General features: G+C 43.2%; 1 long non-coding RNA gene across 1 annotated transcript in view; it reads right to left on the bottom strand.

Annotated features, from left to right (window-relative positions):
• Window positions 1-825: 825 nt before the first annotated feature.
• LOC115655572 overlaps window positions 826-17,238 on the bottom strand; it is a 43,449-nt gene continuing 27,036 nt past the window's right edge. The window contains exons 2-4 of the long non-coding RNA XR_004001421.1: window positions 5,361-5,440; window positions 2,998-3,014; window positions 826-1,530 (exon numbers count right to left, since the gene is read on the bottom strand). This is a non-coding gene — a long non-coding RNA (uncharacterized LOC115655572). The remainder of the gene's footprint in view (window positions 1,531-2,997; window positions 3,015-5,360; window positions 5,441-17,238) is intronic.

Genomic DNA, 17,238 nt, shown 5'->3' with positions numbered 1-17,238 from the left:
GCACAATGTGGCTCCTGTCCTAACTGGGACCTCTAGACACTACCACAATACAAATAATCAATACCACTTAGGGCATCTGGTGTGACATTTTATTTCATTGTACATATGTTTTGTAAGATGACCAAATGGACGCTGGCAATACCTGAAAGGTAGGCACAACTGATGCACAAAAGCATAAGCTCAGAACCAAACTACAGCAGTCACTAAAGATCATATTGGCACTAATTCAAAACATTATGTATATATGTCATTGTTTAGCTAATGCCTCAAAAGTGTTCCAGGCAGCTCACAAAACATACTGAAGATGCTGTCCCTAACCCAAATTGCTTACAATTTAAATAGATAATAAATTATAATCTGCCTTAATTTTTTCAAATACAACAAATATCCCAAAGTACAAGATTCATCCTAACACACAAAATAAGTAAAGAGGGTTATGATAAAGGGACAGGAGGGGAAGCGATATATCTATCTCCAGGGGGTCTGCATTAGTCATACACCTCTGAAAAGTCAGCCCAAAAGTCATCCCAAATTCAGGCATCCCCCTTCTGCAGAATGCCAGTCATTCATTAACTGTGAGGTCAGCCATATCACCAAGCCACGTGTCAATGGTTGGTGGGGATCAACTTTTCCATTGTGTAGCATTAATTTTTTAGCAACAAAAGCTGCTCATTGGAACAACACTGTCTTGTTACCAGGTAGCCTCCAGGTATCAGGAATATATTCAGAATGAACCTTAAGGGGGAAGGCTCCAACTGAGCCTCCAATATCAAACTGGTCCTTTGACCTACCTCATACCAGGAGTTCTTGATACGTAGAGAAGATAGATGTGACGAAGTAGACAGACAACATGCAAAGAAAATGTTTGAGGTGGCGTTAGGTACATGGTATTATTCTTGTTTATAGTACCCCTTTCCCCTGCCTCTTGTAATCTCTCCACATGCCCCAGACTGCTCCATCCACCGTGACATCCCCCCAAACAGCCAGTCTCATAATGAGACAAAAACGGCCAATCAGATGATACCAATGATGATGAAAGTCTCTGGTGGGTGGGTAGAGCCTACATGCCTCAGCTACCTTGAACAGCTTGAATGTAGGCATGCTTTGTATTCCCATAGCACCTTCTACCCCACAGTCTCAAAGAACAGCCTCACCTCTAACCCTGAGGGACGTAACTACTATTACCATTTTGCAGGTGGGGAATCTAACAGAGAGGTGAAGTCTCAGGCACAGGAAGTCTAAGGCTCAGCATGATCAGAACCCACATTTCCTGCCTCCCAGGTCTGGGCTTTTGCCATGGACCACTCTTCCTCCCCCTCAGGGAATCTCAACTGTAGAGAGTGGACCTTGGAGAGACTTCCCCCTTAACATTTACTTCCCCTGATTGAACCAGTCAGTGGGTGTGAAGCGGGGAAATTCGGAGACCAGGCAAGGAAACTCACCCTCTCCAACTAATCCTTCCTTATTCACGTCCACAGAACACAATGGAAGAGGAAGAGAAGGATACGGGAAAGAAGATGCAAAGTTCCCCTGCCCAAGAATGGGGGAAACCAGTCACAGGACATCCTCTCTTACTCTCAGGATGGAAGCACAAGAGAAAAGTGAGGGGGTAGAGGAGGGAGCCTGACTGCCCCATTCCCCAGCCCAGCCATCTGACAAAGCCCATGGTTACAGTGTTAAATGACAGGGACTCTTTCCTGTAACACCCCTCCCACATTTAGGAATACGTCAGCAATACAGGACCTGATCCTGTAACTTATTGAGTGCATGGGGTTAGTCACATAAGGGCTGCAGGACTGGACCCAAGCTTTCAGTTTGGTATGAGGCATTGGTGTGGTTCCTTTATTTTGTGATTAGCAGGTGCTCAAAGTGAGAAGAGAGAAGCGGGTTGGATTCTTGTAAAGGGAAGTGGTTGAGCAAGCCAAAAACCACCCTGGTTTAGGTAGGAAACTCCCCTCTCCCGTTCTGCCTCCCTCTTTCACCTTCCATCATTACCTCCTGCTGCTGTGCTCTCTCTCCCCTCCTCCCCCTTGTTAATCTCTCTGGCTATTTCTTCCACTGTTCTGAGCTTTTTTATCAGCCCTCTCAGAGCAAATGGTCTCTTTCCTTTTATTTCTATGTCATTTAAATTATTTCATTCTTTCCCCCACAATCCGAGACTCTTTGTTTCTCCTTGTTCTTGGGAAACAATGAAAAACTTTTCCTTTGTATGGCAGACTCGCTGGCACTTGGCTCCCGCTAGAGAAAAGGGTCAGAACAAAGCTTAACTGTAAATACAGGTAAAAGCTCCAACATGTGCAGTATCCAGGGTACACTATTCAAGAATAATATGCTGCCTCTTAACGGACCCAGCGTGCCTTTATTAAGAATATAATTAAAAAACAGCTTTAAAAAGGCTTAGTCAAATAAATGAATACTGCTCCTTTGGGCACTACATATTTTAAAGTGAAGAGATACGTGATCAGCCAGCTTTCCATGAACACCTGTTGTGTTTATCAGTATAATCATAGCATATAAAGGCCCTATTGTGTTAGGTGCTGTACATGCCCCTTGTAAGAGAATCTTTGCCTCAAAGAGATGACAGTCTAAACAGATAATACTGAGAAAGGAAGTGCTGTTAGCCGCATTTGAGAGATGGGGAACTGAGGCACAGAGAGTTTAAGTGACTTGTCTGTGCTTACACATGGAAATCTATGAGAGCTGGAAGCTGGACCAGTTCATTAACCACAAAATCATCCTTCCCAAAGCAAAGGCCGTAAGGTGCTCTGGCCCCAGTATGTGAAGCTACATTTTAAATGTGAGAGAGACTCAAAATGAGGGACAAAACCGCCGAGCAGACAGCTTGACATTTTTTTAAAGGCACATGAAGTTTTCCATAATCTCCCTTTCTAAATTCAAACTTGCTGATGTCAAACACAGAGCAGCAAGCAGTGAGATGGCAGGTTTGGGTCAGTGATGTTGGTAAACTTAGGTCTAGAAATGAAGGTAAATACATACCTGGGATTGAGGGATGGCTGGAAGACAAGAAAAACAAGATTGGAGAGTTAAGGACCCAGAGATTTGACAACTCTAATTCTCACTGTTCATAATCCTAATAAAACAGAGCAAATACTGAATTAATAATCCCTGCATTATAATTTATCTCAGTCTGAATATAGTAACATTGTCAAGTTCTGATTTTTTTTATTGCTATATGCAATCAAAGATAAATACTCTGCATTCCATTACAATCTCTCACCTTGCTTAACGGCACCGCCAGTGTGATTCATTGTTGAATCTGACCCTCTTTTCAGAAAGGTGTTGCTAATTTGAAGACCAATAATTGCACATGCATTTGTGATAAACTGAGTTAGTTGATCTTTGAGTGCAGCATATGTAGATTCCAGCAAATCTGCCGTCGTAAATGGCTATTGCCAAGGAATTATGCAAAACTGGATGCCACATATTGTAAAATTAGGCCCAACCAGCTGATGGAATTGGGGTTTTATTGTAGAATGAGTGTACCAGACTTGGAATCTATTCCAGATCTGCCACTAACTTGCTTGTTGATCTTGAGCAAGTCATAATCATTCTGTGCCTCAGTTTCCCCACCCATTAATGGGGCTAACAACAATCACTTTTCACAGTGCTTTGAGATCCGAGGATTGAAAATGTTTCTGATAACACAGAGAGGACTTGATTTTCAGAGGTGGTGAGCACCTGCAGCTTCCCCTGAGTCTAGTTTTATGAGCCAGTGGTTTTATGCACCATAGGCCTGATTCTCATCTTGCTTACACTCACAAAACTCCATTGATAGCTGTGAAGTAACTCCTGATTTACAGCCGTAGAAATGGAGAATCAGGCCACTTGTCTTAATTTAGAAGCTGTTCTTCTCTCTATTACACCTGCTGGTAATTACTTCCACCTGTGGCTTTAAATGGAGAACAAATTTTATAATCAATCATTCCAAATATATTTAACAGTCAGACTAACTCCTGGGCTAGGGGCTTTCATACTTCACAGAGCATGAACTCACACCATTGATGTTAATAGAGTATCTTCTGAACATCTCTCCTGCCAGTCATGAGTGCATATCTCACCTGTCTTCCTATTTCTCATCCCATAATCTCCCTGGTGCAACTACAGCAATTGCATACATGGAGAAGTATTTGTATATTTTAGCTGTCTTCAATGTGGTATAAAGCCCTTTTGCTTTTTTTTGTTGACTCTTCAAATCCTATTTATTCTTTTCCTCTTTCTGCCCCTACTCTACAGCACGTTTCTCTGCCACTTGTTCCCAATCTCTTCCTTTTCCCCTGGATGTCTGTCACAGTAACTTAGTCCTCCTCTCCCCCAGCACATGCTCCCTGTCTCCCTTACTCACCCGCCTGGTCTGCTTTATTCATACTTCCCTGGACATACAGCCTGACCATCTCTTTCTAGTCTTCCCTGAACATTTGTCTGCTGCAGGTGACCCCAGTCCCTGTGGGTGGTCTTTGCTTCCTCTCTATAGGATAGTATAGGGAGTTGGCAGATATCATTATTATAGTTTTCCATGTTCTGGTTGACTGACTGCATAGGCAATTAGATCTTGGAGAAATAAGAGTATGGTGCAAGTTAGTGGGGGGATTGGGTTTGTTTTTTTTTTGTTATGCTTTCTTTTAAGCAGACACTAAAGCTGCTTCTTGGTGCCTTAGTCTTTCTGACTCAATTGCTTCATCAGTTCCAAGCTGATGTCCACAGAATATAATCATGCAAGTGTACTCCACTGTACAGAATGCATTCTGCGTCCCTCTCTGTGCCTGATCCACAGTGAATGAGGCTAGTCCAGTTCCTGCCGAAAGGAGTTAGCTCTTTAGCTCAAGATGGAAACTCTAATGGTTTTGGCTCTGTATGTCCCTGGTTCAACTCTCAGACATGACCAAGTTGGTGGCGAACATACAAGCAAACAAAACCAATACAGGAATCAAATATTGTATCCTCCTTTTGTATTAGCAGCAACCTTTAGCAGAGGCAGGTAGGCTGGCTCCCCGCTCCTTGTTCTTAGCAGTCTTACAGATCCCCAGGCTTTGTACAGACACAACAATAGGACCAGCCAGCTTCCCACAACGTGTTAAGTGCTCCATAGATCACAGTTTGAGACCTGCTGTTTCTAGACCATCATGAGTTAAACTTTTTACCATACAGTCTTTGGAAAGACACTTTTCTCCCTAGATCGGCAAAAAGACCTAGGCTTTTCTCCACATTCTATAATCTTGATTTCAGCAGCTATTTAGGATCTTCTGCAGAACCTTTGACCCTTTCTTGGTAGATTATCCTTGTAATGTAACAAATTATAGAATATACTAATAGAACCCATCAATTTTCAGGATGTAACTTACCCTGATTATACCTCCATTGCTCCAGTGGCTCTCTCTATTAGTATTTCTAAGGATTTTCTCTCAGTGACATTTTGAATGATCTAAAAGGAGGAATCAAATCATCAGAATTTTAAAAGCATTTAGTTCCAAATAATCTCAAACACACATTTCTCGTGAAGGGAAAGAAATTTATACAAGAGTAGAAAATAATTTGCATTCCTTAGCTTTCCTCATTTCTCCAAGGCTCCCACCTACTTAACCCCAGGTAAACTTTGTATCAGCTTATGGCATCCGGTGAAAGTACACTACAGCTTATTAAAATTTAAAGCCATTGCTCCAAGGGAAAACACTGAAAGCTATTTTATGGATTAGCCAGTGGGCAGGATGAGGCTTGCACTTTGTATCTTTTTGATAATATAGCCAGTTAGAACAGCTTAATAAAATAAAAGTCATTCCCTCCCCCCTGTGCACTTTCAGCTAGTTATATTTTTCCACTTTGTGCTCTAACTGGTGTGGTGCTAAGAAGTTTTGCATTCCACTCCAGAAGTGGCTACATTTCATTGATGGGTGAAGTAATCAGAGTTTATGTATAGCACTTAGAGATGCTTTAGATGAATGTGAATGTGCAAGGATAATAAAAGTAACTTATAATTTAAAAGAGGATGAAGGGTGATTTAAAATTTGAAGGGTAACTTCTTAGGCATGTGTTTAGTTCACATATGTACTGTGGGAACAGAGGCCACGACTAAGGGCTTCTCTATACAGAAATGTTTGACCAGTTATACTGGTGTAGTTAAATCAATATAGTTATACTAGAATAACTCCCTGTGTGAACACTCTTACTCCAGCATAAAACTAGGTTTTTTCAGTTTAGGTTACACACCTTTCCCAGCACAAGTGAATTAAAAAAAAAACATAGGCACTCCTATACCAGAATAAGAGTCTCCATGAGGGGAGTCATACTGCTATAACTATACTGGTTTAAGTTCACACTGCAGTATGTATTGGTATAACTCTTCTCCAGTAGACATGCCCTTAAAATCCCACTTCTCTATTTCCCTAACTTCAAGTACATCATATGTAACTTCTCTGCCTATAATTAAGGGTTTGGGAGGGGAAGGGAAATAAGGTGTCCCCAAACTTGACAGGGATTTCCAGATTTATTAAGAAATTCGTGGTCATAAAAAAAAACCCACTTGAGTTTCTCAAATTCCATCTGGGAAATACCCCCACATATGTAACAATGCTGCAGTGCTACCACAAGTTCTACAGAAAAGGAATAGTGTGGAGCCCTGGGCAAATATTCATAATGAACAATTTTTCCAATTAATTTAGCTTTGGCTTTCTGTTTCTAGGTTATCTGCAAACACATCACATTTCTATAAATCTGGCATCTTATATAGCAGCAGTGTCTAGAGGAGGCAGCTAGACTGGTCCCTCCTTCTCATTCTAAACTGCCTTCATCACAGGCCTTGAGGTCCTGTAGAATCAGAAACATATTTTACACAAAATAATTCAGCCTAGGGATTGTTCGCAAATTATGGGCATCTACTGTCACTATTATTCATAGTTTGTGAGCGGGGAGGGAAATCACATAGTATCGTTTCTGCTCCCTGACTGGATGTCTGAAGGTTTATAACTGTGTCTGGGGAGGAAAGCTTCTGGCACAAATAGCAAGTGCCGGTGTCAATGCACCAGTCCCGTCAGTGGCCTGAAAATATAGGCGCTAGGCTGCTGGGATATTAAGACCACTGCTTGTCATGTTGACAAGTATTGTCTCATTGTTTCCTTTGCGCGCGCGCGCGCGCACACACACACACACACACACACACACACACACACACACACACACACACACTCATGGGTCTGTCTATCTCCATCTGTAAAAGCAGCAAAGAATCCTGTGGCACCTTATAGACTAACAGACGTTTTGGAGCATGAGCTTTCGTGGGTGAATACCCACTTCCTCAGATGCATGTCGCATCTGAGGAAGTGGGTATTCACCCACGAAAGCTCATGCTCCAAAACGTCTGTTAGTCTATAAGGTGCCACAGGATTCTTTGCTGCTTTTACAGATCCAGACTAACACGGCTACCCTCTGATACTTATCTCCATCTGCTGTCTCTTGTCTTATACTTTGATCATAATCTCTCTGGGACAGGGACTATCTTTTTGTTCTGCTTTTGTATAGCATCTAGCACAATGGGCTCCTGGCCCAGGACTGGGACTCCTAAATGCTACGCAAATACCAATAATATTCATGCAGTGAATGGCCATTCTCCCAACATTTGTATGAACAAAAATCTATTCACAAGAAAAAGGGAACCAAAAAGGCAGTGGGACCACAGCTTAACTGGGAAGCGATTCAGCATTTGCCAAAATGTTTATTAAAGATTTCCCCCATTATTCCCTCTTCTCTAACACTGCCTCACTTGAATATATCATCCTCCAAGCACAGCAAGTTGGTATTGTAGCTAGCATGCTACATAACTTGTAAATCACATGATTTCAGACCTTCAGTTTGCATTTCATACAAGGGCATTTGTATGCTCTTTGCACCACAGGCATTTCCAAATGATCTATATGACCCTGCCTTAGAGCCAGATGCAGGGTGGGTGTTGTATGGCCCTGGTTCAACTCTCCGACATGACCAAGAAACACAGTCTTGGACGTGGGGGTGAAGAGAGACTCTATAGTCTGCCATTCCCAAGGCTCTACTCACTCACACGTGTGTGTCACAAATGTGCCTATTTCCTTTCCTGCAGCCCACAGGATTCTTGCAGAAGCTACCATAAGAACCACAGCCCTAACAGAGACCAGTAACAGGAATATTTTAAAGCGGCAGCAAACTTGATAGGTTCAGCCTAACAGCCTCCTTTCAGAACAACCTTACCTTCTTTTGAAGAAGATCACACAAAGTCTGGCCGCCCCCCCCCCCCCCGCACACACACTTCTTTACCGTAACATGGCTTGGGTCTTCAGCAATGTTGCATATGGATTACTAAACAACCAACTGAAGTTCCCCCCACAAACTGACGTTTCCGAAAATCCTTACAGTACATCCACTGGCAAGGAAAAAAAATGTCCTTTTGAACTGATCTGGAACCTCGGAAACTGTAGATGTCAGAAAGCAACTTTGGCTTTTGAAAACATCAACCGAGGAAGGTCTATGCTCGAGAACTTTGGCATTGCACAACCCCACCACGCCTGTAACACAGCTTGTGTCCACAAATCACAGTTGTTGTGATGGCTGATTTTCACGTTTATTTTATTTATTAACAAAATCAAACTGGCTACCCTCACACTGCACAAAGCCTGCTTATTAAAAATATACTTGTAATAGTGTTCTAGCCCATTCTCCCTTCCCCGTGCTGTGTCTAGTATTGCACTTAGCTTGTAAATGTTTGGACCAGGGATTGTCTCCTCTATATGTTTACAATACCTACACACAATAGTGCTCTCACCTGTCTGGGGCTTCTAGATGCTATCGTAACACAAATACGTAATTATAGCTGCTAGAGTGGTGCACTGGTCGGCACCCATCATCACCAGTAGATCACAGATTTCTCACCATGAAACAACTTTACTTAGCATAACTCATCTGAAAACAAGTTTCCTTTGAAGGCAGTGAGTAGTGTACTGCAAATGGAGTTTCCTGTCATTTCCCTCTTTCCATTTCCTTCTTTTAGTGGACAAAGGGGATGAAAAGATCCATTGCAAAAACACATTGACAGAACGGACAGTGACCCATAGAATTATGGCTGGACATGCAGAATAATCATAAATGTTACATGATTTATTGACCACTCCTCCTTGTCATAAGCTAAGCACAAAGCTTTTGTATTTGCATTCCCGCCCCCATTTACTGATTCTATATATGAAGAGGAGAGAAAAACAGCACACATCTTGCAGGGATACTGCATAGGAAATACCTGTATATTTTAGGATCTAAAGAAACTGACATTGTCCCAGAGCAGTTCCCAAATTTGGGTTCAATATTTGCTTCAATCCTTACTGGTTGGGCAAACTGTATTTAGGCAGAGTAAATCTGAAGTGGTTAAAAACAGGTCTGGTAACCGTGGTTCTCTAGTCACCACAGCTGGAGTCAGGTGAGTTAAATCTTCCCGCATAACAGGGCTTAAATTCAGCCGGAGCTTTTCAGCGTGGAGATCTGGCGTGCCCAGTGGGCCTGAAACCCTGAGCCCCGAATGGGGGTGGGGTGATAAATGGGGGACTCCCGGAAATATTGTGAGAATTAAAGTCCTACTCATAACAAATATGCACCAGGTTTTGCTCAGGGCATAACGACAATACCTTTGGGATAGGTAAGAAACTCCAGTCCAGGATTTCACTCTGATTGGCATTAGGTTATCCTAATGGATTATGCAAAGGGAAAAGACTATCATCTGTCTGATGATAATGCAGACTCACTTAGCTTACATCCTACCTAGACAAATCAGCATACTATTATCCCCCAGGGCAAATGCTTCCTTACGCAAACAGTTGGGGTTCCCAAGCAAGAGCTAGTTAATGAGTTCTGCAGACACTTGGTGCTTAAAGTGGTCTCAGCAGCCTGCAGCCCATCTGCACTCAGCTTTCTCAACATTGCTAACACCTAGGGCTTGTCTAATCGAGGACAATAGATGCATTTAAAAGTGCACAGAGAGCAAAATGTAATTTAACATGTTAGTTGGTTTATATGGTAGCCTAAACTCCTCACTAGGGTTCACCCTGACCAGCTTACATGTTAAAATGCAACTTACCCTGTCTACACTGAAGTGTTAAACCATGGTAGTTAAAACATGTTAGCTGATGTGTTTTAAGAATACACTTTTTATCCTAATCTAGACAGTGCCTGAGCTCGGATACTATGAGAGTGCTCAGCATGCACCTGGTAGGATTGGTTCTTAACAATACAGGATGGTATTCCCAACAGAAAACCCAGCCACATGATGCAGGGTCAGATAAAGAAACCAACTTTACCCTCTGAAAAGGGTAGGAAAATCAAGAAGAGGCCTGAGGCAAGTAGACCCTACTCCCACATTCTGGTGCCCTATGGAGTTCAGTGCAATCAGGCTGTTTTAAAGGAGTATATTAGCTGCAAATGTGTCTTTCTGGGTCCATCAGGATGGAAGTGCATTGGGACAGGGTGAGGTCTATCAACCTCTGCTCTGGCCCTCTTTGTTCCCTTTAATCAGCACTATCACAGCTCTGGCCATGCCAAACAAAGAAAGCGACCTAGAGAGAGACATTTTGTATTAATCTGACATTTAAAAGAAAGCCATCATGCTTTTCAAATGGACCCAATAGTAAACAACAGTGTAGGTGAAGCCAGACATCTTTAAAAGCTATCTGTGGCTTCCTGCTTTTGATACTGGAAATGTACTGTATCTGCTCTCAAGCCTATTCTCAAGAAATATCCAGGCCCATCAGACTTAATAAACTAACACCTGGTATCCAGCCTCCCAATTCCTGAGCAAGGTAATGAAGAAAGTGCTAAGAAGAACCTCCAAACACCTATGCAAAGAAGTGCCCTATAGAGGCAGAGAAGGATGCCCATAACTGTATACGTGGACCTGTCTGCGGCATTCGATAGTACTGATCAGAGCACGGTGCTATCCTCTCTCAGATGTGTTACTGGATCAATGAAAAGCACTGAACTGGTGCCAATGGATGGCCCTAGAGAGTGCTGATGGGCAATTTATTCTTCCATCTCCAGACATCAGCACCTGGCTGGAGCTAAACCAGAGCAAAGGCAGAGGTGAGTGGGAAGCAGGAAAATGGTTAGCTACTACCATCATCTCTTCCATTAAAGATTGTGAGACACAAAGATATTACTGTGATGGAGACCATGTAAGTATCTTAGATAGAGTCTCAAAATAGCTAGAGCTGTGAAAAGTAGCTTCCTCCAACTATGACTGGCTTGAAAACTGCCTCATCCTATCAGGCTGATCCATGCATTAGCAACCATACTACAATGCACTATATCAAGGCATGAGCACAAAGACCTCCAGAACAGCTTAAATTAAACCGGAATGCATCAGTCATAATTTTTCCACAACAGGCGACTTTATCCATTTATTCAGCTTCCATTCTTTGCCTGAGTCTTGGGCTGGAAATTCCCTGCCTTAATAGAAGACAGTTATCCAGTCCAGTGACTATCGATAGCATGTTTAGAATACATGCTTATTGCCTTGTACTTTAACTGTCAGTATATATCAAATCAGTTTGGACACACTATGAGAAGCTGTGCTGCAGTACACTGAGCCCTGTCACGCTGAATGCCATGTGGAGACCTATCAAGGGGGGCAGGATGCAGTCTGACATGCTGAGCCCAACACAGAAAAAAGTGGATGCACATCCAGAAATAAATCCTTATTCTAGTGGACACTAGTTTACTAAAGTACCTTACTGCACATAATTAATTCACTCACTCACTGATGGATGGGCAGCGTGTGCATCCATTCAGCGTTTATTTGGGCACGATGAAAGTGGTTATCATGAGATTTGAATCAGACACATGAGATTATGAGATGCATTTTATTGCAGGAGCACATAATTCTATCCTGTTAATTCTTTACCTGAGCACAGTTCAATGGGAAACAAAGCCCATTAGCAAACAGAGATTGTGTGTTGATATTTGCTTGCTGTTAAATGGAATGGCTCCAGCAGCATGCAAAGTAGCAGCAACAATGACATCTGCATATGGGCAGTCTCCTGTTTCTCAGGTTAGGCATCACCATAGCTACAGTGCTTAGGGTGTGAAAAATTCACACCCCTGAGTGCCAGAGTTAAACCAACCTAACTCCTGCTGTAGATGCATCTTGGTTGACAAAAGAATTCTTCCTTCCACGTAGCTTCCACCTCTTGGGGAGGTGGATTACCTCCTACAGTGATGGAAAAGCCACTTCCTACAAGGAAGGAAGGATCTTCACTACGACATCACAAGGACATAGCTTCAGTGCTGTCGCTGTGCTGCAGCAACGCCATAACGTAGACATGCCCTCAGCCTCGTTTCTTCTCTTCCACGCAGGGTATAGCAGAGTTCAAGTAAAGCAGAAGGATGCTGGTTTTGTTTCCAGTTACAGTAATCTTCTAACTCCATGATGATTAATTGCAAAACTGTTTTACCGGAATCCATACATAACAAGGCATCTGTACAAGGTACTGGGCTTAATACAGGAATAAGAGGACAAAATTATACCCTAGGAGTCTATTAACATGATTTAAAAACACTGATGCAACATGGCTTGGTCATAGCCACATATGTCTGCCAAGCCATGCCGGAAGCTAGCTCTGTTGGAATTGGGAATAAATGGTGTTTAAAACACTAACAAGTGGTCTTTTGACCATTGTGAACCAGACAAGACAGGGCTTATCTCCACCAAAGCAATGTACATTCTAGTTTGTACTAGCATGTTGCGTACGAATTGTCCCATTTGGACCCTGCTAGTGTGCACTAAAAGTTCCCTAGTGTGAGTTAATATAGTACTGTCTGAAATGGGACTACATTAGTGTGCACTAGGGAACTTTTAGTGCATGCCAATAGGATCCGTGTGCACTACTCATGCAATGTGCTAGTGCACACTGGAATTTCACACTTCTAATGTTCACTGACACACAGTGCAGAAAAGCCCTAAGCAGCACACCTGCGAGCTGAGGTATTCTCAGGGGGAAGTTCTTTTAGCAGCTCTAGCTCTTTCACAGTGGACAAGGGCTATTGGCACCCCAGAGTTCCAATCACAAGAGAATGCTGTCTTTTCAAGACAAAAATCTCACCATTCAAAAACTGAGCATGTGATAGATGTGAAATAAAGAGTGTTGCAGTAATTGGCTTTTACACTGCAGCCCTGGATCTCAAAGTTCTTTACAAAGAAAGGCTGGGACCATATGTCCCCATTTTTCAGATGGGGAAACTGAGCCCCAGAGAATGGAAGTGCCTTGCCCAAGGTTACCCAGCATGTCCAATGGCTGAACTGGGATCCCCCCTCAACTCCCAGGCCAGTGCCCTAATCCTAAACCTAACCCTGTGCAACTGTTTAATGTACTCGCTTTTTTCTGTCAGACAGCTGGGCTTTCTTATCTTTATATCGAAATTGACACATGTTATCAGCAGTGCAAGTAGGGTCATCCAGTCTGGTATGCCGTACCAGCAAGATATTTATAGCCAGTACAGTGTACCGGAAAGACACAGGGCAGGAGGATCAGAACGCAGGGCCACTGGGCAGCCCCACGCTGGCAGCACCTCCAGTGCAGCTGTACCAGCCCCAGTCCCGCCCCCCAGCCCTGTCCTCCAGCTGTGTTCCCTTCATGCCATTGTATTTGTACATATACAGGCCCTTAGATCTTAGCATTAAACCACCAGTCACAGGTGCTGCACAGGCAGGAGGATCCAGGTGCAGTAGAGAGCTGTGTGGGGAAGCATACAAGGCACTTACTTACGTCATGCCTAGCTGTAGTCGTTTAACAGCTGGCTAGTCTTAAAAACAACACCTAGAAATACAGTGTAACACCTGTGGTTCCAAGAGACTCTAAGATGCTGAAAGCGTCCCCATTCTTCCGGCTTTCAGACTACCTGGACCGTGCAATTTCTTAAACCCTGCCTTATGTCCCCTGAATCTGGTGTAAAGGCTTTGTAGACAGTTAGACACAAGAAGCCACTCTCTGTCTAATGGCAGAGATAAAACCTGGGCAAGAGGAAGTTTGCTGTTTTGTTCTGTAGAGCTACTCAGGGATTCTTTAAATAGGGGGAGGGATAGCTCAGGGGTTTGAGGATTGGCCTGCTTTAGCCCAGGGTTGTGAGTTCAATCCTTGAGGGGGCCATTTAGGGAACTGGAGTAAAAATCTGTCTGGGGATTATTAGTCCTGCCTTGATCAGGGGGTTGGACTAGGTGACCTCCTAAGGTCCCTTTCAACCCTGATATTCTGTGAATTAAACTGTTTTTCATCAAAAAAAACATCAGTACATTGAAACCAAAACTTTTCACAGGAATGCATCAGGGGAAGGTTTCTCACTTCCAAGGGTGGAATTTGGGGTCAAAGAGTGTACACACCCCAGAATAGTTACATGGTTCAGGCTCTCCCTATGATGTGGGAGAGGCAGGCAGAACAGGGATCTGAGAGCCTCGGTTATTCAGGGTGTCTTGTTCTTTCTCTTGTTTTCCACAAAAGGTTTCTAGCTCATCTGAGGAAGAACAGGAGAATTTTTGAAATGTTTGGAAGTTTTCATGGAACGGAAAAACTGTTTCACACCTGGCTCTATTGTAAATGTTTTAGAGGATCTAGTTCTTGTGAAAGGCCCTGGGTTGACAGCCCTGGAGTGAAATCCTCTTGTGGAACACGTACAGCACAAGCAGCAATAGCTCACCGTTTCCACTCTAAACAAGAGAGAACACAGCTAGGGCTAAGAAGTTAGTTCCGTCTTCAGGCTTATTCTGCCCTTTGATTCTCTGTTGAGACTGCCAATAAGGTTGTTCATTATAGTAACATTTTTTTGTAACATGAAGATCGGCCCATTGGGACCTGGCTTAAGACCCAGCAAATTCATTTCATATGGGCCACCAAGAAATCACCAGGTAGTGATTTTCAATCACTATCAACCTGAGCTGGATCCATCTTCCATTTCCAGTCCAGCTCCCTTTGCTAGTTTATATTGGTGTCTGGGTCAGGATCCGAGTTAAAATTATTTAGCAATCCTTTCCTTACTGGTGAGAAACACTTAGACCATTCTTATATCAAAAGCAAAACCAATCACTGTGTGAAGTCAATCATATATGGGGAAAATAATTTTATGCTTACATTTCAGATGGATACTTTCCATCTTTAAATGACTGCATTTCAGTGGTCAGGCATACATTGACATACTGGACTAATCTGCCTTGATTAACACCCTCTGCAAAAGACTCAAAGTTACTAGGGCTAAATTAAGGCAGATTTCAGCACACTATGTGGGTAAATCACAGAGATCCTTTGGGATGAAAAAAAGATTGCTCCTGTTTATAGACTTTAAAATCTGGTGAAGAGCTTGGCTGGGTTATATTGCAAGTCACCTTGCAATCTAGATTGATGTGAAAAGCACTACCCACACTGAACTGGTCATCAATGAAAGTACACAGCACCAAACACAATGCCCATTGCACTATGTGCAGAGCATACAAACACAGCAACTAATTGGCTTCTCTAATCAGGAGCCAACCTTTGACTTCTTCCAACCATGCGCCAACGTGAGGGAAACTCGGTTCTGAGACTGTGGTCTCCCCATGCCAGAGGCTTTGATCAGATTTCCTTATTTAGCAAAACTACGACTGATGCTCTGAATTCACGAAGGCAAATCCAAGAAGAATTTGAATGATGGGGTTGCAGCCATAGTGGCCAGCCACATCTTAATACTGAGAGTGTCTCATGAACTCCACCTGCACCCATTCCCATTGGCACAGGCTGTCTCCCCCACCATTTGCAAACACGTCACATCCTTCTGCAACTGCTTAGAATGTAAAAATTAGTATTAGAAAAGTACTCCACATATTTTAGCACCTTTTAATGCAATTTAACTGCTGGAAACAAGGGAAGGTCTTCCCCATGGGCCCCGGTTGGAACCACAGAACCAGAATATTTCAAGTGGCAAGAGAGTAATGCCTCAACAAAATCAGAAAAATGTAGCACGATTATGAACCTGATCGTCCATTCCTTGCCCAGTAAAAATTCCCGTTGCCTTCCGTGGAAGGTTTGGGCTGGCAAGATCAGGCCCATAGCAGGTGATGGTATCAATTTTTCATGGCCATGGGCTTGGGAAGCAGTGCATAACTGAGGCAAATGAGTGTCATCCCTCCTGCCGACTGTATTCCACACCACCATAGGGCTGGTCCAGACTGGGGGGGGGAAATCGATCTTAGATACGCAACTTCAGTTACGTGAATAACGTAGCTGAAGTCGAATATCTAAGATCGAATTACTCACCTGTCCAGACGGCGCGGGATCGATGTCCGCGGCTCTCCATGTCGATTCCGGAACTCCGTTGGGGTTGATGGAGTTCCGGAATCGATATAAGCGCGCTCGGGGATCGATATAACGCATCTAGATTAGACGCGATATATTGATCCCCGAGCAATCGATTTTAACCCGCCGATACGGCGGGGTAGTCTGGACGTACCCATAAGTCTAGATGGTTACACTTGCTATTAGTCCCCAGTAGGGCTGACATCCTGACAGAAAATTCTTGGTGAAGGGTCCCTGGCTTTGGATTTCCTTTTGCCATCCTGCAGGAACCATGTTTTGTTACTTTCAAACCAAGCTGCAAGGCTCATCTATACTCCGTTCCCATTATTTGGGCAGTAAGCTGGGGGTGTGGGAAAGGGAAATTAGTCAGCACGTAGGATTAATCAGGCTCGGTGCCAGTCACCAGCAGCACTTTTGTCATTGTTAATTGCGTGATGCACCCACATGTCAAGCTGATGGTGCAGTGATTTCATTAGATACACATACGTGTCTATACCACAGATATCTTGGCCCTGATTCGCAGAGGTGCTGAGTGCCTGCAGCAGAGCTGACTTCAGCTGGAACTGAGAGCGGTCAGCACCTTAAACTATACCTGTTCTTATCATACAGATCTATATGTAGGCAGCGCTACAGTTATTAGGTCACTTCCTCGCCCTAAGATTCTATTTTTGTTACAGATAGATCCTTTAAATTAAGTGGTTAATGACAGTGGTGTTTTACATACACAAATACACTGATAGAAGAAATACAGGGACACAGCAAGAAACAATCCTGCTCCCTTAATCACATTTGTAGTCACACTGAAATCAGTGGGACTGTTTAGACAAGCAGTGTGTGACTCTGTCTGTGTATATTTATAATGCCCACATTCGTACATACACAGTAATGTGCCATACATCATTAG

Source organism: Gopherus evgoodei, chromosome 7 (assembly GCF_007399415.2).
Source record: "Gopherus evgoodei ecotype Sinaloan lineage chromosome 7, rGopEvg1_v1.p, whole genome shotgun sequence".
Classification (NCBI taxonomy): Eukaryota; Metazoa; Chordata; order Testudines; family Testudinidae; genus Gopherus; species Gopherus evgoodei.
Note: the sequence above shows the minus strand (reverse complement) of the source record. Positions and strands in the feature narration are given on the sequence as shown.